A 24,310-nucleotide genomic window follows, 5' to 3' on the forward strand; every position below is an offset into this window, starting at 1 on the left:
ACCCAATGCAATAAATGGTCCCATTCTCATGGTTTATTAAACAATAATGGACCACAAAAGAGCAAGAATCAGCCAAATATAAATTATTATTCCGACAACAAATTCACTTTTTTTTCTTTTGAGTCTTGTGTGTCGGTGTCATAAGATTGTCTGAATCTTATTCACAGCTATTTGATTTGCTTAGAAGGCAAGGAATACAAGAGATGTTTTTTTTTTTTTTTTTCTAGTGTAACCGTACACCCTGCTTTAGAAATAATTACTGTAAAATCTAAATACTAAGATATTGAACAGAAGGTGTAACAATTGCCATGGATAAAGCTCATGATGATCAAAGAAAGAAGCAACATGGGCTTTAGCATCCTCCCACCACACACAGTTCTCATGTCTTATTATTACTACCATAATATTGGAGTTCTGAAATGTTCTAATAATATAAAGATTTTTTTGCGAGGTGTACCCTAACCTTAACTATAAGCAGGGCAGTGGTAGACAAAAATCCACAAATGCCTATTAGCAGAATGCAGCTTTTTGTGGACCACTTGACAAGGAAAATTGAATTGATGTTTGTACATTTTCAAAAATATGTGACTATTTAATGTTGTTTATTCCTAGGTGGTTTTTTTCTTTTGTCTTATTTATTTTTTTTTTTTGGGGGGGGGGGGGGGGGGGGGGCTGAACACTACACATTAATACGCACTCCCCAACTAAAAGGCAAGTTTTAGATAAACTCCAGCCACTCTGCACAGATTATAAAACAACATGAGATTTTTGATTTTATCTAAAAGCACCATAATTATAATTAAGACACCACTGGGAATGCTTTTACAATATATCAAAATATGATTGGAGTGGGACTTTAAGATATTTAATAGCTAGCCAGCAGCTCATTTTCCTTCCAAGTTTACATCAGGTTTCAGTTTTCAGTCTTTACAACTTTTTTCCATTAATTTCTGTTCCTCTTTATTTGTTGAAGACTTTGGTTTCAGTTTTTCATTGCCAGGTCTTTGTGTTTTATTCACTTATGATTACAAGTTTTTTTCTTTTTTTTAAATATACAGCATTATTAGTTTCATCTGTCTGCGTCCTGCATTTGCCTCCAATCACCTTTTCTTTAAGTGCCAAAAATATAATTTTGTCATCCCAGTTTTAGTATTCAAAGCTGGAATTTTTTTTATGATATCTACTTTAATACTTGTGAGGTGTAAGTAAAAGTTATCTCTATCCATTAAAATGGTGACTGTTAGTGAGGTAGAATGAGCCAAAGCCAGCCGGACATCTGAGATTTTCCTTTTAGAATCATCTGGAAAAGACATTTCTGAAAACTGTGGCATTAGACCAAACGCAGACATTATATAGAATCCAATGGCACAGGCTCTTGCACCCAGAGAGAAAAACCCTTCAGTTTTGTATGATCTTTTTTCACCTCTCAATATCAAACCAATACTGTAGTCTTCTAGCAGAGCAGCTGTACTCATGGTCATGCCAAATAAAACACACCTGATGGTGCAAATAAGGGACATTTCCATGTCTTACGTTGGAAAATGAGTTTTAATTCAGTTGTAAAATTTGATAAGAATTTAAAAATGTAAGGCAGATCATTAATTCAATTTAAATCTTTTAAATGTACATTTATTTATTTTATTTTATTGTGAAATAATATTGCAAACAAAATAGATTAATAAAAAAACACAAAACAGTTGAAAGAAGCTAAAACGACTTCAAAAATATCCAATTTGTCAAAAGATGAAGCAGAACTGCTTATAAAATGATAACAATAGTAATAGAAGATAGAACAAACACAGCATACATATACACATAAGAAAACTGAAACTCATGGTACAATACACACTAATACCAACATTGGTCTGAGATGAAAACATGTTGTCACCCCAAAAGGCAGATTCTCTTAAAAATGTCCAGACTACATATAGTTGAAGATCTCCCACCATTTCCCCATTCATGTACTTTATGTAATACAAAACAAAGCATTTCATGGAAATGTCACAACTGTCTTATATGGTGTTTGTGTGTGTGGGTGTGTGTGTATCCTAACTACAGGGAGAACTTTGAAACTTACCTGTAAGTTTGGTTACTTCTTTCAAAAATTTGGCAATTTACTAAAATATTTAAAAAATAATAATAATAAAAATAAAGATTACTTTGTGAACAGCACCTGGCTCCAGTTATTATAGTTTTTGAGATAGACTTTAACTCAGCTGGATTTTAAAACAAATGCAGCCTACTAAAATTAGAAAAGCCCGAAACCAAATCATTCAACTACATAGTTTCAACTTAACTTATTTTTAGTGTCTAAACATCATCTACCTAGCTATAAGGCAAACATATAATTATATATAAATACAGTAAAAAATAGGTCCCCAACCTCCACTTTTAGCTCCACCAGGCACCTTGCGAGGACCATGTCATTTCTAAACTCAACACCCCATAATGACACTTGCCACATCAAATGTCAGCATCAAATATCATTAAGATTGATGCCTCAAAGCACCCACATCAAGAGCCATGTCTCACATATGTCAAAGGCTTTTACAAAATGGTAGTGTTTGATGCCCTGGGACTGACAAATTATGAGGAGAAAGCAGCAGAATTATTTTACATTCCAATTGGTAATTTAAATTAGAAATAAATATTGTTTCCTAACATTCCAAGTGACATGTAAAAAATGTGACTTTTTACTGCAATGATGACTCTCAAATGTAGAAATCTTTTGCAGTCAGGATGTGTTTCAAGTTTGTTTCAGTGCTGTGAAAATCCCCTTTCAGCTGACCCAGTTGTTGAGTGATTCTTGTACCACCTGTGGCACAGTTCTGTCTACATCTCTGAAACCTCCCAAGGTGGGAACATTTACATTCCTGATGTCAGTGACGATGAAACATCTCATGTGTCGTTTTTCTTGGAGCCAATTTTCTATTTGTATGTTAATATCAGTCTATCTTGCAGCACAGAGTCATCATGCATGACAGATTTTCTGCCTGTTCGCTTTGTGACTTTCCCATCTGAGATAAGTAGCTATCAGAGATAAGTAGTTGTGAAGAAAACATTTTGTGTTTGAAAATACAGAAAAATCTTTTTTTTGTCTGTGCTCAAAAAAGATGTCATGATTAGAATTGCAAACAGATTGATCAAAATAAATGCACTGCGTGTACTATTTAATATTTGAGCACCACCAGCTTTATGAATAGGAGCACTTTGCTGAAAAGCTCTGTCCATAACGGTTGGGGTGATGGGACTTTTTTTTTTGGCTAATGGAGTCATGTGGTGCAGCAAACCAGCAGCACAGCTAGAAATGGGCTGACATTATGAAACAAATACACGTTTTCTATTTGCTTTAGAAGATGCGGAGCTCACTCAGACATGTTTTCGTTTATATAAAGAAACAGCGGAGAGCATCTGGAAGTATTTGCCGAAGGAGAAGTCGGCAGTCGTTTGGTAACATTTACTTTCCCCAAAACATACATTTCTAACCATGATTTCTCTTAAATCTTGGAATCAATTACAAAATGATGCTTTAGGAGGAAATATGACTATTTTAGGCCACAATGCAGAAAGACACAGATGTAATTGAGGTCAGAGACTACAAAGATAGCGGTGGTAGACATTATAAAAGTCTAATTAAAGTGATTTACTTTGACATTTGGGCAAGGTTTTTGTTTCCAGATAGTGCTGAGGTGGAGAGCATATAGAGTAGCTTTAATCTAAATCGAACCATGGACAAAAAGAGCGATGACTACTTTTGGTATTTAATGCTGAATAGGCCAAATCCCCACCACTACAATCTTCTGTACGTTTTCAGAGCACAACCATTAAAGAGCCATTAGAGCTAAAGCTGCATCTAAATAACGTAAAGCAGCATTAACCATAATAGAATTTTATATTAACTGAAGTGTCAAGAGAAAGTAAAATAAGGTAACCATTGCGGTTGGTAGACAAACAACCGTATTGTGCTCAGAACCCATGTTTTTTGGTATGATTTTGTAGATTTTAAAGTCGAAACAAAATAGCATGCTGCTCTGCATCAGTGGTGCATCAGAACTGTAAACAATTTAGTGTAGCAAATTAAATGTTCTTGCTTTTGACCAAAGCTACAGAAACAATTCTATAACACACATTTATGGTGTCCACACTGGACAAGCAGGGAGAGGCTGTTTTTTCTACTGTTTACTAGTGTATGTTCACCAACTACACTTGGAAGAGGCTTGTTGCAAAATGTCAAAATGGTGCAACTCTTGCTCCCCTTTTTTTTTTTACAGCTCTATTCCAATAAATAACTGACTTGGTGTCTTATCATTCCAGCTGGGCGCAGACCACACTTATACATTTTTTCTCCTACTTGATTAATTTTCCAATGTTTTAAAATCGATTTTTTCATTCACATATTCACAGTTTGGAGCAAGACACGACAATTAACATAAATCCAAAGGATATGACACTTATTTCATAAATTAGCTTGTTACTATGTATTTGCCTAGTTTCTTTTTTTTTTTTTTTTTAGCATGTCAAAGGGAGGAATGAAGAGATTGAGAGTGGATCATGCTTACCCTTGAATGAGCAGGGTAAAAAGGGGAGGATATCTGCTTCAGGAAATCACCAGACGGACAAGGGAGGCTTGTTTTCTCCATCCTCATTTTAAACAGCCTTATTCATGCCGCAACTCCTCCTCCATTCTGGTTCTTTCAAGGGGATTCAATCTCCATTCTGGTCCTGTCACTTGCTTTGCCAATCAATTCCTCTCTCCCCTGTGTGGGAGCCTAAGTGTCCTTCTTTATTCTATAAAGTTCATAAGAATAGAGAGGCTTGTTCTCCTTATTTGTATTCAAAATCTAAGGGAGGCGAGGGTTCAGGAAGGGTTGAAGCCTTTCGCTGGGAGACAGGTAGACTTGAGGGAATTGGAATAGATGTACTGAATATTTCTAAAGGCTCCTGCCTGTCCATTGTTAAATGTGACTCTTGGTCACAAATATGTATTATTTATGTTCTACATTATTTTTCAAAGAAACAGCAGACAGAGTTTGCTCTGAACTGTTATCAGCAGAGCTGCTTCAGAGTGAATTTATTTCCCAGTGATACTGGTATAATGCATGTAGCGAAGCGAAACCTTTGACGTAGCGTTATGGATGGCTGGCAGGATCAAAATGAATTTTTGTACTCCTGGGTTATTTTAACATACTTCATATTAATTCGACCTCAAGGGGGCCGAGGGGTTATGCGAGATACATGATGGATTCGTGCGGACTGACAGAATGAGGGGAGAGCCGTACCGCCTCTAAATATGCCAAGCTGCTGTCAGCTGAAGTTAGAGAATTATTATTGCTCACAATCATGTCTAGAAAGGCATGGTAATGGTCTGCCACTTGCAATTGCTGGGAATCAACAGAGGGATGAGAGGGCTGGCTGTGGCTAAATTCATTTGCACTGGATTCTCCCCCTCCTCAGACCAAAATCTCTGGCCTTGGTCTTGTCGTTTGTTTGAAACGACTGCAGCGGCACCCTGACCTTCAGAAAACACGGCTAAGCAAGCAACGCACTGTTTGATAATTAAATTCTCTGGTTGGTCAGCAACCAATCAGCTCAGGCAGGGTTGGGAGGTGGGGAGGGGGGGGGGGGGGGGAGATCAATGGTTGATTTTTAAGAGCAAACTAATTCACTAATGGTTTGAGTTCTTCCAATTTACCTGGCTGCTGAATTGTTGGGTCCAAATCTATTCTGGGAGTGGAGAGATCAATGCAGGGAGTGGCTGATGGGAGTAGGTTGCATCTGTCATGTGAAATGGTGCAAGGAGGGTGCTTTGAGGTTGATTTGATAGCTGCCCAGTTGAACAGAGGCAGCGTGGAGGCAGTTTATGAGATGGCTCTTAATAGGCATTGTCTATGTCATAAAGCAAACTAATTAATGAGAGTTTAGAGTAAGCACAGGGCCACAGACTTGACAGGTGAATTCCAAGGTTTTTTAGTAGGTGACTCATATATAATTCATGGTAAACTAAATTGGGATTCATTTGTCATGAAAGATGTTGTTGTAGAAGTGAAAACATTGTGACATTTTTTTGTCCTTTTTAACTTGACATTATTTCAACAAAAATGCTTAAAACTGTGAATAAACTAAACTGATAATCATCACTTGAACACATGAAATAAATAGGGGAAAACAGCAGATCAGTCCTGATGTGCTTTTGTGCCCGCTTCATTTTTCTTTTTTTCATTTTTCAGGGGGATCTGTTTTGAGCTGATATGGGGAAACGCTTCACCAAAGAGAATGAGATGCAGAGTAGCACACGCCATTTGTTCCCACATCCACTACCACTGCTGCTAGCTATACTGTGGCTGTGTAACAGATGAAGATTGATCATTTGTCAACATGCAAATTGGCTTTCAAGTGCTTTCTCTAATTACTGTGTGGTTTTATTGATGAGAAACCACCGACTCCTCTCCTTTGATTTACCTCGCCGGGCAAAGTCATTGTTTTGAAAATGTTGTCCGCTCACCTTTCTTTCAAAAGACTTGCGAGGGAAAAAAAAAAAAAAACGCTACTCAAACTATAGCTGACTTCTGTAACACGCAACCTCTCGCTCTTGCTTTTTTAACAATACAATGAAAGATGGAAAGGAAAAGTCTGAATAGATGTCATTTTTCTCCACTGGTCAGATAGAAAAATGCACCCAGAGGAGCTCATGACACCAATCAGAGCTTGAACCGAAGTTGTTGAGAGCATGTAAATGACACTGTTCACACTTCAGCTCTGCCTGTCTCGTGTCTGTAAAACGTCAAGTGATATTATGTAGTGTTTGGTTTCCAATGACAGGACCCCAAAAGGACCACACCGAAGACGAGCACGGACTGGCATCTCCCTCAGGGGAGGCTTCTGGTGCCGAGAGCCTCCATAAATCTGTAAGATAATGCGGAGGCACAAACATTTTTACAGATTGTCCACTCATCCAATCATCTACTTTTCTGTACTCTTTTCAGTCTGTTTGGTATCACAGGAGCCAAGCCAGTTCAGGTAAATCACTGGTTACAACAGCCCAAACGGGCCCAAACAAAATATCAAGGTTGTATATGGCGTTTCATCGCTGCCATAAAGTGAAAGGGGGTAAAGACAACTGAGCGGGTGTAACTGAGCGACCCCGCGTTTTAAAACTGCACGCCTGCAATCCCAACTGAGCGGGGATCTTGCGCGGTCAATTCCCCTTTGCGCGCTCAACTGGATTTGCGCGCAGTGTTAAGGGGGCATTTTTTTATCACTTGGGGGGCGGGTGTTCAGGGGTGTGTTTTTCACTTGGAGGCGGTAAGCTTTCTGGTTGATCTGATTGGCCAAAATTTGCTGGTCAAGTTCGGCGAGGCAGCGGGGCGGGTCTTTCATTTTTCAGAGCAGGGGGGGCTAACAGGCGGCTTTTGAGCTCCATGCGGCTCTCTGCCTTTTATCATATTTTCTATATACAGTACTTTCACAACCATAAGGCGAACATAAAAGTCTTACATTTTCTCCAAAATGTACGGAGCGGCCCTAATGTGTTGTTGTGTGACTTTGGTAAAGGGGACCTGGAAGAGAACAGCATGAGAACGGTACGGAGAGAGGTCAGGACGTGAAACAAGACCCCTCATAGTACAAAGGTACAGATATGTGCATAACGCAGAACAACTTCGTTTTGGAAACCCTGGAAATGCAAAGAGACACGATTATGAAGCACAGTTTAAACTGCAAGCCATCAGCTAAGCGGAGGAACACTTGAATAGAGCAGCTGCAGTTCGGTCCCTTGTGGCAGCCTGCTCGCTGCATGTCTGCATTCGCAGCTTAAAGAGAACAATTCTGATTAAAAGGCAAAAAACAATATTTTTCTTCAGAAATGCATTTGTAGTTCACTCTCTGTGTTAATGCTGAAACATTTGAACGTTTATCAGAAGAGTTATTGAGGCCGGAAGTCCGAATCTGTGAAGATTGTTCTAACTTAACCGAACTGCAGCTGCCAGAGAATTTAAAATAATGAATCCATGGTTAGCGAGTGAGGACGCTGGCAAACCAACCAACAAGCCAAGAAGAGGCACCAGCAGCTCAGTTTCCGCGTAAACAAGGCGAGGTTGCTTGCGTTGGAAGATCGACTCGAGCGCAACTTCCAGCAGATGACAATGAAAAGCTGTCCATCCTCCGCTCATTTTACTGGGACGCAGCACCGGGCGAGTTACGCCATACTTTTGGACTGTAGGACTTAAATTTGGGCTGACACGTCTGCTTGAAATGTTCTTTGGAGCCGCGCAGCAATGAGACGGACTCTGACGATGACGAAAGGGAAGCTGGAGGATTTGATAGAAATTTAGCCTAGCTGTTCATTACAGATGCAGAAGATGAGGACTTTGATGGATTTTGGATGCTGATTGATGACTGAAAAAATAAAAAATAAATCACAATCAACTCAGTTTTGTGCTCGCTGCCTTTTTAAAACACACACCAGCATGCATGTTTTAACGGTATGTGTTAACGTTAAATACAGAGGAAAACACCCATAACTAAAATTGTGCCGTTTAATCCAGTGCTGCTGTATTGTAAGGAGAGGAGTGTGTTATGGAAAACAATGTGGCTTTAACTGTGTGTTTGTATGTGTGTGTGTGTGTGTGTGTGTGGCAGGACAGTGCGTAGTGTGACTCTTTGATTATCACAGTCAAAAATTTCGTCTCTTTGTGTCAAACTTGTTCGCCACCCCTGTTAGTGTTAGAGGCTTTAATAGAAAAGAACGGCAGATGTAACGTGGATTAAAACGTTACCCAACGACCCAAGACCGAGGTAAGAAAGTGCAGCAGGTTTTTCTGTGCTGTAAGTTTTTATCATGTGAAAATCATTGCATTTGTTACTGTTTTAATCCACGTTACAGCCACTAAAAGAAAGTCCCGCCCCTCTGATTTGACACGCAAATTGCAGCCAATCAGATCAACCAGAAAGTGACAAACACACCCCTGTATACCGCCTCCCAAGTGATAAAAATGCCCCCTTAACACTGCACGCAAATCCAGTTGAGTGCGCAAAGTGGAACTGACCGCGCAAGATCCCAGCTCAGTTGGAATTGCAGGTGTGCAGTTTTAAAATGCGGGTCGCTTGGTTAGAATTGCGCCTGTGAGGTTGTAAAGTTCGCTCACTCAGTTCCTGAATACACCCGCTCGGTTGTCTTCACGCCCTTTCACTTTATGGCAGCGATGAAACGCCATAGTTGTAGACTGCTCGGTGAACCCGTAAAGCAAAAATGTTTGTGTATTTTCTTTATTTCTAAATTCATGCTGCATTACTGGTGCAAGGGTAAGAGAAGGGGTGAAGTAAGACGCAGGAACGTCGTATGGGTTCTTCTTTTTTTTTTTTTTTTTACCTGGCCTCTGCATGCTCAAGTTCCTACGCAAAGGCTGTGTAAAGGGGCGTGTTTTGGGCATCCGTATTCAAAACTCTTGTGTTGAGCTGTAGCTACGCAAGTTTTTAAGTCAGTTTTCGGGCTGTACATAAAAAACGTGCAGCCACTAAATGCGCATTAAAAGTTCAATCTGTTCAACTTTGATCAATACGGGACTTGAATTTGGTTGTGATGTATGAGTGGGGTCCCGTTTTTATTCACGGAAGTGGCAACCGTTTGACAAGTGATCATGAAGGAGAAATGAATAATTGCTGTTTGTGCCCAGCTGGAATTCAATGACACCAAGTCTTTCATATATCGGAATAGAGCTGGGTCAACAAAAGCATGGAGCAATATTCACAAGATTTGCACTGCTTCGACATTTCACACCAAACCTAATCCAACAGTGAGTGCATGCACGAGTATTGGGTAGTTACAGTCTCAACACCGCATGCTAAAAGCGCATTCAAGAACCCATGTTCAGCACGTTCTTAAAAACACGTGTCATATCTTTTGCACATAAAGTTTAAAGGTTGTGCAGAAACAACAGCTGTGCACAATTAAGCAGACTATGAGCAAACAACTCAGAGAAAAACTACGATGGAAAGAAAACATGTGAAAACATGGAATGATTCCATCACCCATTGCAAGTTCATTTAAATAAAATAACCCATGACAAGGATCTCCAAAACAGCTCACCTCAGACCCCATTAACATATTGTTTTACTATAATTACCATCAGAATTAAACAGCACATCCTCCTTCCTTGTTTCTCTGCTCTGTGACTGATCTTGCATAATTGCCTGTGTCTGTACCATTTTATTCAAATCACACTATTAGTGCCACAGGATAAGGTGTGAAGAAGTGTTGCGAGGCAACTGTGAGCCTGCACTTGGTTTGCATAACCGCATATAATTTCAGAGACATATGCAAAGGAAGTAGCATCCTAACAAGGTGAGGGTGTGATTTCCTTAGCCTGTTTTGGTGTGGGAAGACTAGTGAGAAAACACATGCTAATAATGTTCTCAATGGTAGATTTGAACAGGATTTAAAGAACGTTTTAGCCGCACGTTTCCCTTAAGACGCCCACCCTGTATCTTTGTCAGTATGTGAGAAAACAAGGATTTGTACAAGAAAATGACACATTTGAGATCAAATGTGGATTTCCTCAACAGTTTTAATGATGATTTCTACTTTTTTTTAAATCTGTTTTGGAGATGGGTTTTGTTTGGAAAAAGGACAATCTATAACAGCTGTCCTTTTGGCTTTATGTGGAGTGCAGGGAGTTATTTTTGTTTGCTTCTGCAATCCCCATCAGCTCCCCGCTCTCTGATGCGATGCCATCTCTGAAAATACTGACCTCATTTTTATCTCCTATCTCCTATTGATGCTCATTCTCGCATCCATCCTTTTTGACGAACTGACAAACGTGATTTTGGAGAGAGTTCCCTCTCCGGTCAACTGCCTGTTTCTTCCGCAACAACAACAAAACTTGAGTTCCTCATTCGAAACTTCGTTTTGGGACACACAGACAAAGAGGAGGACTGAGCATGGACTCAGCATGTTCCATAAATCAGCAAAATCTGCAGAGATGCAGAGCAGATGGTGAAAATGTAAAAAAAAAAGAGTCCTCCCAGTTCAATTCAGTGCAGATTAAGCATTGCACAGCTAAACTGTTCTTTATTAGGTTTACGTCTTGTGTACTATTCGGAATACAATTTTTGTAAGAACAGTCGGTTCAGTGCCACCACTCTGACTGCACCTGACCTGCAAAATGTTGTTGTCATGCTTTTATTTAAAAAAACAAACAAAATAAAAGCATTGCTTCAATTGTTAGGGACTGGGTAAACCATGAGAGTTGAAATCCTCTTGGACAAATGTTGCTCTTACAATAGGGTATTATGAATCTTTGGACACACGAGGTGTATATTTGTATAAACCCCTTTTGTATTTATTCATATTACCATATTTTTTGGAGTACAAGTTGCATTTTTTATGCATTGTTTGGCTACGGGTGTGGACTTATTCTCAGCAGTGACTTGTATGTGATTTTTGTTTTTTCCTTTTAGCATAAACAGGTTAATCTATTTATTATTTTCTCACTAACAACCACTAGAGGGCACTGCAGGTTTGTGTGTCAGTATTTCCTGCTGACAGCAACATAAAATGAAAAGCAAAACAAAGATGGAGGAAAATCTGATTGCTCTCCTCCTGAACTTCATGGGACTATTATTCTTTTATTTTCCTTCCTTAGATTAACGTGGTAGAGCAAATCATCAAGCTAGGTCTCAAAGACACATGTACCAATGATGGCACAGTCATTCAAACGCTGGCTCCTGCAGTAGGAGGTAGACATTGCTGTTGTAAAAAAAGAACAAGACTGAAGATCTTATGGTTCGAGACATGCTTACCTATGCTTTTTGGCAAGTTCTTTCATTGTTTTTTTTTTTTTTTTTACTTTTCTTTTATTTTTAGAAACTTTTTTTTTTTTTTAGAACCTTTGGAAAGTTCTTTCAAATAAATAAATTGAATCTCTTAACATCATCCGTGTCTTCCACGCATTGTAAATGATACAGTCATTATTTCCATGTTGCGATGGGGTTAAAAACTTGATGGCAGCTTTTCCCATACGTGTCAGGACCGTCTAGTAGTTTATGAACAGATTTATAGACAAGCATTGAGCATCGTATTTGATGTGAGTCAATAGAGGCAGCAGATGTGAATTCAATGTTTTTTTGAAAAAGAGACAGTGGATGCAAATTTGATGTGTGAATCGCATCCAGTGTGAATGTAGCATTACAGCGGACTTAGCAGGTTTGTTCAAAAGCTTTGCGTTCTTCTCTCAAAAATGCGATATATACTTAAGAGCGACTTGCATATTACTCTGTCTACTTTGCTGTGCATTTTTTGCTACTCATGCTCTAATGTGACTTATACTCCAGAGAATACAGTAATTATATATGAAGTTGGAGGTTGATTAAAGACTAGGAGGTGGTAGAATTATAAAAAGTAGTGACGAACTGCTTGACGTCATACCAGGAGATGCTTAAAATATATTTTGGGGGGCTTAATTACAAAATAGACAGAAAATCACTGCTGAGTAAAGTTTTTCTCCCTGGAAATATATTGAAATTCTCCCTGGAGAATTTCAATATATATATATATATATATATATATATATATATATATATATATATATATATATATATATATATTTATTTATTTATTTATTTTTTTTTAAAGTAAATTTTACGTTGATTATTTCTATGATGTATTGTGATTTTAATGCATTTTTCTGTTTTGTGAAGCACCTTGAATTACTTTGTGTACGAATTGTGCTATACAAATAAACTTGCCTTGCCTTGCCTAATGTAAGTTTGCAAAAAAAAAAAAAAGAAGCCTTGGTGGTGGTTATTGCACCCACTATGTCCTATTCCCTTTTGTTAAGTTTAAGAATGGAGTGCTCTTGACCTCTTGCCTTTGAAATTTCTCCTCTGTCGATGTATTTCTCTTCTAAGCTTCCCATTTTTTATTTTTTATTGCAGCTCAGAGACGTTTGCTGTAGTGCGACATCTTTTGTCATTTCCTATTACAATTATTTTGTCGTTCCAAACTGAGAAAAAGGTAGTTATAAGCCCCAGTAAAATCTCGCCCCTTTGTACACAAGCTGAAGTCATCTCTCATTACATGCACAGAGTGAAATCTCTATTCGCGAATGCCAATAGCAAGCCTTTCCTTAGTTACTGAATAATTCACAAACCAATTCTTCCAAACTCCCACCGTGAGCCGCAGAGGAACAGGGGTGATTTTCCAGAGCCGTCTTCAAATGTTTGTGTTCAAAAAGAGAAAGCAAATGCTTTCTTATCATTTAAATTTTAATGAAATGGTTTTAGGTATTGGTTCCATTTTTTTATAGGGTACAAAGCCTTGACTTGATTAAATTTAAGCTGTTGTATGCTAAATGTCAAGGCTCTTGAAAGTTTTAAAATACGGTATGTTTCTTTAAAATAAAGAATCATCTAATAAATGTTACACGTATAAATATACCTGCATAAAGTTATTCATAACTATAAAAAAACTGCTCTTGACGAATGTAGTTAAGCTGATTTTGAAGTTTTAATGTGCTATTTGTATCTATGTTGGGCCAAAAAAGGAAGAAAAAAAAAAAACACAAACCATATTTTTCTAATATAAGCTGAGGTAGACAGTGGAATTAATTATAAACACTGTGAATCCCCCAATGACTGAAGAATGTTTTCAAAGCAATCTTTTAAGCCTGGAGGGGTTGAGAGTTTGACTTGTACATTCACACAATCATTTCCTGAGGAGAGTTTCTTGAAGAAATCACTGTGGGGATACACGTGTCTGATACCGCCATGTGCAGTGCCATCATTAAACATCAAATCTGCTCAAAAGAAAGAGTGAACTTTTTGGCAGAAAGGATGTCTAATGGCAGATGTGGTGCATTGAGAGTTGGGAGATGAAGCACCTACACAGACATTTTAACTAGGTCAGAACTAAGTTCCCCAACATGAGATTGACAGCATATAGGGTGAAATTCAATCTACAAGCATGAAAGAGAATCCTGTTTTCCTCCTATACTGCCTGATTAAAATGCAGACATTCTTTGAGTCTTTGTAAGAAAAAGAAAAAGGTGAAAAGATTTTTTTTTTCTTCTGTAGCTTTATATTCTTTTAAACTGGCACACTAATATGACCTGTTTATTGTCTCATAACTTATGAGAAGGCTATAAAAATTAGTTTGATACCTATAGAAACATCGTACTGACAGTAACAGCAGTTACTGTCAGTAACTACCTTTTTTAAATGTTCTTGCAATACAAAATCCTATTATTTTTTATTTTTTTTTGCTTTATCTAAAGTTATTCAAGTTATAAACTGGCCAACCAGATGCCTCGTTAATATAATAATATCTAATCCAATGAAACGCCTCAAGCCTGCTTAAAGTAGTAGGGGTGTGGACTTTCCTTAAACTCACTCATGATTTCCAAAAGTGGTTACCATAAAAATGGTCAGTCAGACCAATCACTGCTTATTGACGTCGCCTGGCTCCAACATGGCGGGGTCTATTTGTGAAAAAATAGCGATTAGGGATGTAACAAAAACCACAAATGTTTAAAGGATCCCAAAGCCAGGTTTTTATGTTTGAAGTGTTTAAGACATTTTGCTTAAAGTAAAAAGGTAAAGAAAGAAACAATTTGTTAAAAGGCGTATCCATTATTGGTTTTAAATGCCAAATGAAAAATATACATGTAGATTGTTTTGTGTTGCCACACATTTAGTTGAATCTTTTATGTGTTGAGACGCGTATTGAATCATGTCAAAGGGAATGACACACACCCTTCTATAAATATAAAACAGAAATACCAGTTTTAATTGGACAATTTGGCTGAGCTAATAAAAATATGTTAAAATTGAGAAAAGCTGGACTGTATTACCAAGGAAACTAAAAAAGGAAGCAAAACTCTTGAGAAGTGATTAGTAAAACATCACATAGTAGTGTTTTGATCTGTATTTCTTAACGTGAATACTTAAAATGCAAAATTTTGACATTATCTCCTCAAAGCCCAGATTCGCTTCTGTTGTCAGGTTTTTTTTTTTGTTTCATATTTGCATAGTGATGGGATCATGAGCGATTTTAACTGTTGGCTGTTATGACAGGAATAGATTGTTAATCATTTTTTTTTCTTTTACAGACTAGAAGTTGAAATCCCAAAGTCAAGAAGAGCATTTTTTATTCTGATTTCATTTCAAATCGCTATTTCTTTTTTTCATGAGTGACTGCTTAATGGTCAATACAAGCAATGCAAATGAAGTTTGGGGGGGAGCAATGGTTGATCTTCTTCCATATGATTTAAAGATGAGGGCGTGAATTTAAGACTGACACTGCCTAGAGTGATGAAGAATCACACCAAGGTTTCCTTTTAAAATTTTAAACTGATATTGGGAGATAATGATGGCCGAAAGGCACAGAAAGAGTTATAGAAAGCAAGAGCAGCCTTGAGGAGTAAAAAAAAACTAAAATGAAGTCGCCTCCTTTTATTAAACTTTCACTAAGCTCAATTACAGTGATAAAGGGCTTCCATGATGAACCATTTGCAAAAAAAGAATATGGGAACACAGCATCAAAGCAAGAGTGCACTTTGTGGAATCTAGCCTGAGCCCATTCATGGAAAATAATTTGAGGTCATTGTTTCTTTGACAATGATTTCCAGTCAATGAGTGCTTCCCTCCTAGCTATTCAAGAGATAAAACTCTAGAACTTTATTTTTTCCATATGTATACTTAATTCATTTATTTTTTGCTCAATGCACACTAAATTTGTTCAGTGTCTTCTTCCCTGCCCTACATCAGTGTCGCTTTAGTTTGCTGACAGCACAAAAACACCAGGGAGGGGACTGCTCAGGCCAAGCTCACCTGGACTTGCCTCTTCATCATTACAAACAACAACACCCGCTCAGTCAGCAAGGGCTTTTTTGGGATGATATATGAGCAAGTGTGCTTTTTTTTCCTCTTTTTTTTTTCTTTCATCATGTGTGGAAGCGGGGATGTACTGATATTTGTCCTTTAACACTAAGTCACACAAGAGTGTAAGGCTTTCAAAATAAAAGCCATGAAATATAGACTAAGTAGTTATCGGGAAAGTAAAGACACGTTCAATAATAATTGAAAAATAATTTAAAAATTAATAATTTGGCAATAATTTACAAAAAAGTAAGTTAATAGACAACATAAGCATAAATATGAACAAAAACTGTTATAGCTTTGCATTCATCTAAAGTAATAATCATTTTTTGATTTAAGATTTACCATAGATAGGTTTTGCAAATTATTACATGAATCTGTTTTTGTAAATTTAATGACACGATTCAAAGAAAACAAAGAATATCCCAATTAAAAAATAAATCTAGGCCGAAAGTGTTTGCTGCTCATCTATTTATTTATTATCTAATGTTTGGTCGTTTTACAAATGATAACAATTTATTTTGAAATAGAATAATGAATCCATATGCCTTTTTTGAAGTTGTTTCAACTTGCTAAACAAAGATGATCTTATTTTATTGGATAAATGTTTTTTATTTTAAGAGCCAACCCAAATGACTCTCAGCTGAGATGAATGAATAAAAATGAGAAATAAAACTGGATCACTGGAAGAAAGTGTTGTTTAAGATCCTTCAGAGATAACAGAAACAAACTGAATCCTCTTTGTCCCCTTTCTTCAAATTGAATTGGAGATGACAGATGAAACCTATAATCAAATATTCACAGATTCACATATTCTGATTTTGTACATTTTGATTTAATTATTACGAAGCACTTTTTTTTCTCTTAATCACTTTGTTAATAAAGTACCTTAACATTCCCGCAGCGAACCACGGCTGTGTCCATTAAAACTCATAAAAAGCTATGAAAATACACAATAGTAAAAATAAAACGGAGTGTTAAAAGCCTGGTTATAAAGTGATTTAAGATGTTTTTTTTAATTCATTTTTATATTTATATTTTTTTAATGGACAGTAAGGATTTCACTTTAGCTTCATGTCTGATAAATACCACCCTCAGAACTGCAAAAGTATATTATAATTTAAAAAAAAGAAAAATATTTTGTGAACACTGACAGTTGAAACTCTTTATTAAAGTTTGCATTGCTGCTAAATCCATTTTTACTGACTGGTGGACCAACTTTTTGACTCATAGGCCACAAAAGGTTCTAAAATTGTACAGCCACACCAGGAGCAACCTAAAGTGTTTTTGTAATCTAGCTCATAAGAGAAAAAAATAACATGGAATCTGCACCAAAACATATTTATATCTTATATCTTGGAATTTTTGTTGTAGAATGTTCACATTTTGCACCAGTTTGCACTAATGGGTTGATGTTCCTCTGGGAAAAACACAAAATTAGAGAAATGCTGCGTTTATGTAGCGTTGAGATAATCAGAAAAAATTTGTGTCCGACTTGGAAAACATACAAGAATATCAGAAAAACAACGAAATCTTAAATTTCTTAAAAAATCTATAATTCTTTAAATAAAAAGCTCAGAAATTGTAAAGTAATCAAGATGACGACTACATTTTGAAGCACTTCTCATGTAGGAGCCTTTAATTTGGCTGCAGGATCTTAAAAGTTAAGAACAATTTAAAGGGTCTTTTGAATATTTATTCAGTTTGCCTTTTTCCTTTTAAGTTATAAAACAATGCTGGAAAGATTGTCTTTCAAACAGTGCAAACTTTTTTAAAGAATTTTTATATCTTATCTTTCACTTTCAGTTGGGATTTTGATTTCAAAAATCTTTAAAAATTACCAAAGGTAAAACATGTCACCATATGTGGTTTTAAACCAGAATAGTGAGGATGGCTGCAACTATTTTAAAAGTTTTTTTTATGTTTTTTTCAATGACAGCTATAAGAATATTAGGGTTTAATTAACACAATCTTCATAAAAAAAATAAAAATAAAACATTTTATGTATGTTAAATTCATCCTTGTGTTTACAAAATCTCCCTCTTTAGAATGAATGGTTTAATCATGAATGGGATACTGCTGCACGTTTTTTCCAGTAAGAACACTGTCAGCAGTTTGATCTGTACACACAAACAGAGACAACACAATTCATTTCCTCACTTGGCTCAATCATGGGTGCTACATTTTGCAGCTGGCTCTCTGGTGAAATTGTGTTTCTGTGTGTTAAATATGCCCAATTTGTGCTAATCTGTTCTTGCTGATAGTTGGTAAATGTATGCCATTATACAGTAAGCTTGACTGTGTCTTTAGAGTCAAAATAAAAGCATTTGAGATTAATCAAAAATATTCTTGGCACCGGCCGATTTGATGTTACACTTAAATGGGGGAGAGGAGTGTTAATGGAGTGAGGTGCCAAATTGGCACCGCACTGGCGGCCCTGCACTCAATTGAGAAAACAAATTACTCATGTTAAGAGACTCAGTCAATGTGTGTTTTCGTTGCCTCTGCGTTTTGCTGGAAAGCGCCAAGTGGATCGCCCGTTTTTCCTTTCAGAAAAAGATCACATTTGGGAGCAGTTTTATTTACTTTAATCCAAAACAATACAAGAAAACTAAAAGTGCGTGGAGGGAGTGTTAACTTAATTGGCTTTTCTTTCTAAATGTGCAAACAGACTTCCATCAAAGAGGCCCCACTGTCGAAAGTCAAGAGACTTGAAAGGCAGGAGTTGGATGTTTGAATCTCTGAGTGATTTATGTGCAATCATCTCAGAGCAAAGCACAACTACCCTCTACACTTTCCGCTCATTTAAACCCTGTGCAGTTAAAACCCAGAGGGAACAACATTAAACACTTGCTTTACAATGGAATTTCACATTATTACAGTTGTTTTAGTTCATCTAAAAAAACAAATTATTTTTATGTCCCTTGGCAAGACTTTCCTTCTTATACTAGTGGGGGAAAAAAAAAAGAAATAAGATTTCTCTCGCTCACCCCAACCCCACTTTGGTGGATGAAAAAAAAAAAAATAAGCCCTCTGGAGTTTTGAAAACCAGTTCTCTAATTGCCCTCACTCCCTCAGCCTCTTTCTCATGTCAACACCTCAGTGTATCCCCATGCTCTGTCTTTCTGTCACCCCAACTCCCCTGAAAGAGGATCAGGAGAGGGCCCTTCCAATTTCTCTCCCGCTCTAATAGGCACTTTCCTGTGTTACATGATCACTGGGTGTCAAGATTAAAGAATGGCTACTGCTACCCTGGCCAGACATAGATGAGAGACAGAGAAAATAGCACTCCATAATTACTGATAAATCGAGCCGTCTCCCCTTCCACTGCCTCCCTATCCACCTGGCCCTGGTGTCATGTAAGGGGCTGAGCAAGTTAAACTGAGAAAAAAGTTGACCACGCCAGCCACTTTTTTTTTTTTTTTTTCATAGTGCTGATATTGCAGTTAAGTTCTGGCAATTCAGGGCCAATCGTGTGACTTAGAGCTTTTATTCACCCTCCATTCGTCTCTCCTTTGAAGCGGGACGTGCTGTACTCCACTCACACAAGGCTCCTGCAGCCAGAACACAATGGCACACACTCCCGCAGAACTACACCGTGCAGAAATCTCAAGCAAACACAGCTAAGCCGCCATGCAGCACTTTTTCCCCCCTCCCTTTAATCTCTGACAGGGTTATAACCTGTCTTAGCAAGCAAAAGCAAGCATCCCTCACTACCATGCGCTAATGTAAGAGACTCGTGACTGGGAAAATGAATGTACACCTTTTGTCGGTCTCTTCCGTCCACCGGTAAACGGGTTGGGCTGCCGAGTGGCAAACCATGGCTGTCATTTATTAATAAGTCCAACAGCCTTGGTGGAAACAGACACGATGTGGATTTAGTCCAACGGGGCATGAAAGACACCTCAGCAGCGGGGATGGTTTGTTCTAACCCCTTGTTGGAGGGGAGGGATTTTAATATTTATTTATTCAGAGGTGAAAGTGGGTGTTACAATCACCCACTGGGTATATATGATGTCTTGTTGCTGTATGTGTCATGGTTGGAGTTTCTTTTGTATTGGTTTTTGCTTTCCGTATTGGTCTGTCATGTTTGAGTTCTGTTTCCTGTTTTATTTTGAAAGGTTTTCTGTCTTGTCATGTTTTTGAGTTTTACTTCCTTTGTCCCAATCTGTCCTGATCATGTTCACCTTTGTCTTGTCTGCCCTGTCTGTATATAAGTCTTGTCTCTGCCTTCCTCTTGTGCTGGTCCATTAACGTCGTAATGTCTCTTCCATGTAAGTCTTCTGCCCTGTTCACCATGCCATGCCCACAGTGAGTTTTGGTTGTTGTTACCCTGCTCTGCAGCGCTTTTTGTTAATTAAATCCCTTGCCTTGGAACCGTGTGCCTCCGTCTCTGCATTTTGGGTCCTCCACGCTCACCTGCCCCCCCCCAACCCTGACAGAATGAGTGGATTTAATCCAGCTGATTTGTTAGACTGTGAGTTTAAAACTGGAATAACTTAAAACTAAACAAGAAGTTTCAATTTAGTTGTAATAGCTGTTTAAATCCAAGTTTGTCAATGTTTTATCAGAAAAAATTGTTTTATGACCTTTATTTTGTAGGAAATTCATTTGTTTTTACTGAAGCCCTACTTAACAGCGAGCGTATGGGTCTGATTGTTAAGGTTAAGTTGTAAAAGGAGTTGTAAAAGTATTACTTGTTTCAAGAAAAAACTGCAAAACCAAGTTGGCATCCTATGACAAAAGTTTGCAAATAAAAACCTTTGCTGTCCCAAACTTAATACCAGGAGCTTTTCTCACATCTTGCAGCTTTGCTGAAAAGTTGCTGTAAAAATCTATTTCATTTATTTAAATTGACTGGAAGAAACTTGGCTGCTCAAAAACTTCCCTGTGTGATCATGATGCTGAGCATTCTGAAAATACCTGTTTTTTTTTTCATTTGTTACATTTTTTTTTCCCCAACACTGATATTTATGCTTATCTTTCTCTTTAGAAAGCATAGATAAACTCAAAAGTTAAAAGTGCAAGATAAATGTCGGAATTAGGTCCTTTGGCAAGTGTTTGTCTCTTTGGAACTTCCCTGATCATTGCTATTATATTTATATTTATCTGTTGGAAGCACACGGCAGGGAAAGCACTTGTGACCATCCTACGGCATTAATCAGTGTCATCATGGCTTAAGCCTTAGACGCCTACCCTGAGTCACAGCAACCGTAAAAGTGTTGTGGGTTTTTAGGTTGTCCAGGCCCATGGAGGGTCGTAGACAGGAGCGGCTGCATCTTACAAGATCCTAATGGGTGATGCTTTCATACGTGTCCTTATGGTGCACTCTAGTCATTAGTGAGGTGTGTGCACTGGCCTCCTACTGAACTTGCACAAATGCTGCACGTGTGTGCACATGATATGTAAGTGCCCATAGAGTGGCTGAAGGATGGCCACAAAAACTACTTTCTGATTGCCTAATTTCTAATAGTCAGATAGTCCATAAGAAGCACCGTGGGGGGGATTGAGACACAGAAAAATCTGCACAACCCACCTGTGTTTCACCTACTTCACCTTTATGTACTCTTACATGTATGTGTTCTAAAAGTGTGTGCTACAACATGTCAGCCAGCCTGCATGCCAGTGGTAAAAAAAAAAAAAAAAAAAAAAAAAAGTACATAAACTTTCTTGATCTTCAGGCTCACCAAGCAGTCTTACTGGCTTGGGTAGGCACTGTACAGGTTTGCCCTGTACAGGTTTGCCCATTTCTTTCCTGCAGACAGCCTGTATCCCCCATAAAGGTTGCTGTTGTTGTCAGTATGTACACATTTGGATGTCAGGACACAGTTAAATCTATAGTTGACAGAGAATGGCCCTAAAAAAGAAAGTATCTTCTGAAGTGGCAGTTCTGTGGTGGAGAAAAACCTGTTTGGTTGACCTCCCCTGATAGCTGGCATCAACAGTTTGAAAGGATAGAAAGGCCACTTGGGTAACCACCTGTTACAACTCAGCCATAGACGATGCAGCAAGCCTTGAGGCAGATGAACTTGAGCTGCAGAAGATCTTATGACGGCTGCAACTTTTGTCCCCCAAAGGCAGTAAAACTGTGGCTTCAATTAGCAAAGACTCTTAAAACTTGACAATGTAAGATGGCGCTGTGATGGAGGATTGATGAGTCTGAATTCCCTCAGAGCTCCTCATCTACGGTCCTGAAGACCAACCATCCAGCATGTTTTCCGTTTCCCCGCTCAAACGGGCATCTGCTCTAATGACTGTCATTATCAGGCTTCTGCAGAGCCTAATGATGAGCTGAATCAGGTGTGTTGAAGCAGAATAACAGAGAGAACGTGCAGGAAAGAGGGTCCTGAGGGCCAAAGTTTGGAAGCATGGACGGCAGCAAGAACTTTTCATTCAGCATCAATGATCTTTCTCATTTATTTTTAATCTTAATTTCCTTTATATATGTCCTCCAACATCAGAAAAGGCTACTAGAACATGTTAAAAACACCAAAAACACAATTTTCCTCAGAGAGGGGCTTTAATGATTACAGTAATGCTTATAAAACCAGATTTTACATTGATTCAATTTGAAACTGCAATCAAGTGCTGACAAAACTCTATTGAAACCCATAAAGGGTAAACATATTGTCAAATATTTACAACATGCTCTACGTCTGCACCAAATAATAATAATAATAGTCTTTTTTTAAATAGGTTATAAAAAGCATTAGTTTTAGCTAAAGGAATATTTGCTAGTTATGGTTTATAATGTTATCCTTGCAATGGTTGTTGACAGAATGTTTGCATATTAAAAACCAGAACATAAATTTCAATGTTTTGTTTTAAATCTTTGTGTAAATTTAAATTCCAATTTTTAAATTGCAGCATTTTCAACATTCCCACTGTTCATAGCCCAAACATGCATTAAAATACATAGACCGTCCTTTCTTTTCCAACCTAAACCTTATGATGATTGTTTATATTCTTTGAATACTTGCATTAACGGTTTGTTCTAACTGGAACTCCCAACATGAAATTTCAAAAATGTTGTCCCCAACACAAAAGTTCCCATAGGGGATGAGGATTTTAAAGAAACATGTAGGGGGTATTTTATATTTTATTTATTAGCACATTCTTTATTCCTCATCCCAAGGCAAATCTAGTTTATATTCAGCAATGCCCTGAACAATATTACAGCCTTCAAGGCAGAATTTGCTTTCAAAAGAAGTCATGAAAACCCAACAGTAACGGGTAATCCAAAGCAGCTGAAAGAACAGCTCATTAGTGTGTTTTGTTTTTGTTTTTTCATAAGTTTCAAACAATGATGGATTGATAGGCAGACCCGAGGCTGGCCAAAAACAACAGTTAAAGATATGAGATTTGAGGCTACACATCAAAAAAAGCCCAAAAGGCAACGACAAATGATCCAAGCTGCATAAATTACCGGTCAATCAATGTGTTTTTATGGAACATGTGACAGGATGTGAAGCTTAAGCACCCAAGCTCACGTGCTAGGCATGCAAATGGGCTACAAGGTTCGCCCACTGGGACTTGTAGGATTGACATAAGTGAACATGAGGGGTCTATGTTTAGAATTTTAATTATCATACGTGTCTGCTGTTGTGGCAGATTTTAAAGCCTGAGCCATTTAAAAGATGCTCAGTGTGCAGGGGATGCACACATGTAGGTGCAGGCAAGGTCAAGCACATTAAAAAAGAAAATACAGAGAAAATAACAAAAAATCTTTGTGAAAGTGCTGTGTCAGGTCACTCGATGTACTACTTTTGGAGTCAGAAGCGCATCGGTTTTTAACTGACTTCATTGTTGAGGTGCAAGATTGCGTTGGTAATGGGCTTCATCTCCTCCAAAAATGATGCTCATTTCTACTAAAAAGAAGGAAAAAAAAGCAGTTTCCTCCCTCTTAAACTTTTAAGTAATTAAGTTTCAAACTAAATAACCATCCTGCTGTCTGGGGGAAAGATAATTCTTAAACTATACCACACAACTTTTGATCTCACTATTTGGATGAACTTTTTCATCTATTTTGTTGGATAAACTCCTATGTTTTGTTCATTTCTTTGTCTCAGGATTTGGAGCTCTTGCTTGCAAAAAATGAAAATTAGCTTCATCACGTGGCAGCACCTAATAATCACAGGGTCTGTGAGCGTACTCATTCAACAATTAGGTGGCACTGAAGGTTACAAATCACTGCTAATAGACAAACAAAGCCCCACATGCTAATGCAATCACATCTGACATAAGATACGATGAGGACGACTAAAGCAGTCACACTAAAGACTTTTTTCCTGCAGATGTTTTTTTTTTTCAACCTGCACTTTATTTTACACTCTTGTTTAATTTTAATATGGTACTTGCTGCCCTCTAGATTACTGCTGCTGCTCTGAGCTAGAATGTAGGTCAGTCCAGGTTTGGAGCTACCAACATCAGAAAAAACAAC

General features: G+C 37.8%; 1 protein-coding gene across 1 annotated transcript in view; it reads right to left on the reverse strand.

Annotated features, from left to right (window-relative positions):
• brinp1 (bone morphogenetic protein/retinoic acid inducible neural-specific 1) overlaps positions 1 to 24,310 on the reverse strand; it is a 143,014-nt gene that overhangs the window by 113,059 nt on the left and 5,645 nt on the right. The gene's annotated exons all lie outside the window — the stretch shown is intronic.

The sequence above is a fragment of the Oryzias latipes genome, chromosome 12, assembly GCF_053564925.1.
Source record: "Oryzias latipes strain Hd-rR chromosome 12, Olatipes_Hd-rR_3.1".
Taxonomy (NCBI): domain Eukaryota; kingdom Metazoa; phylum Chordata; class Actinopteri; order Beloniformes; family Adrianichthyidae; genus Oryzias; species Oryzias latipes.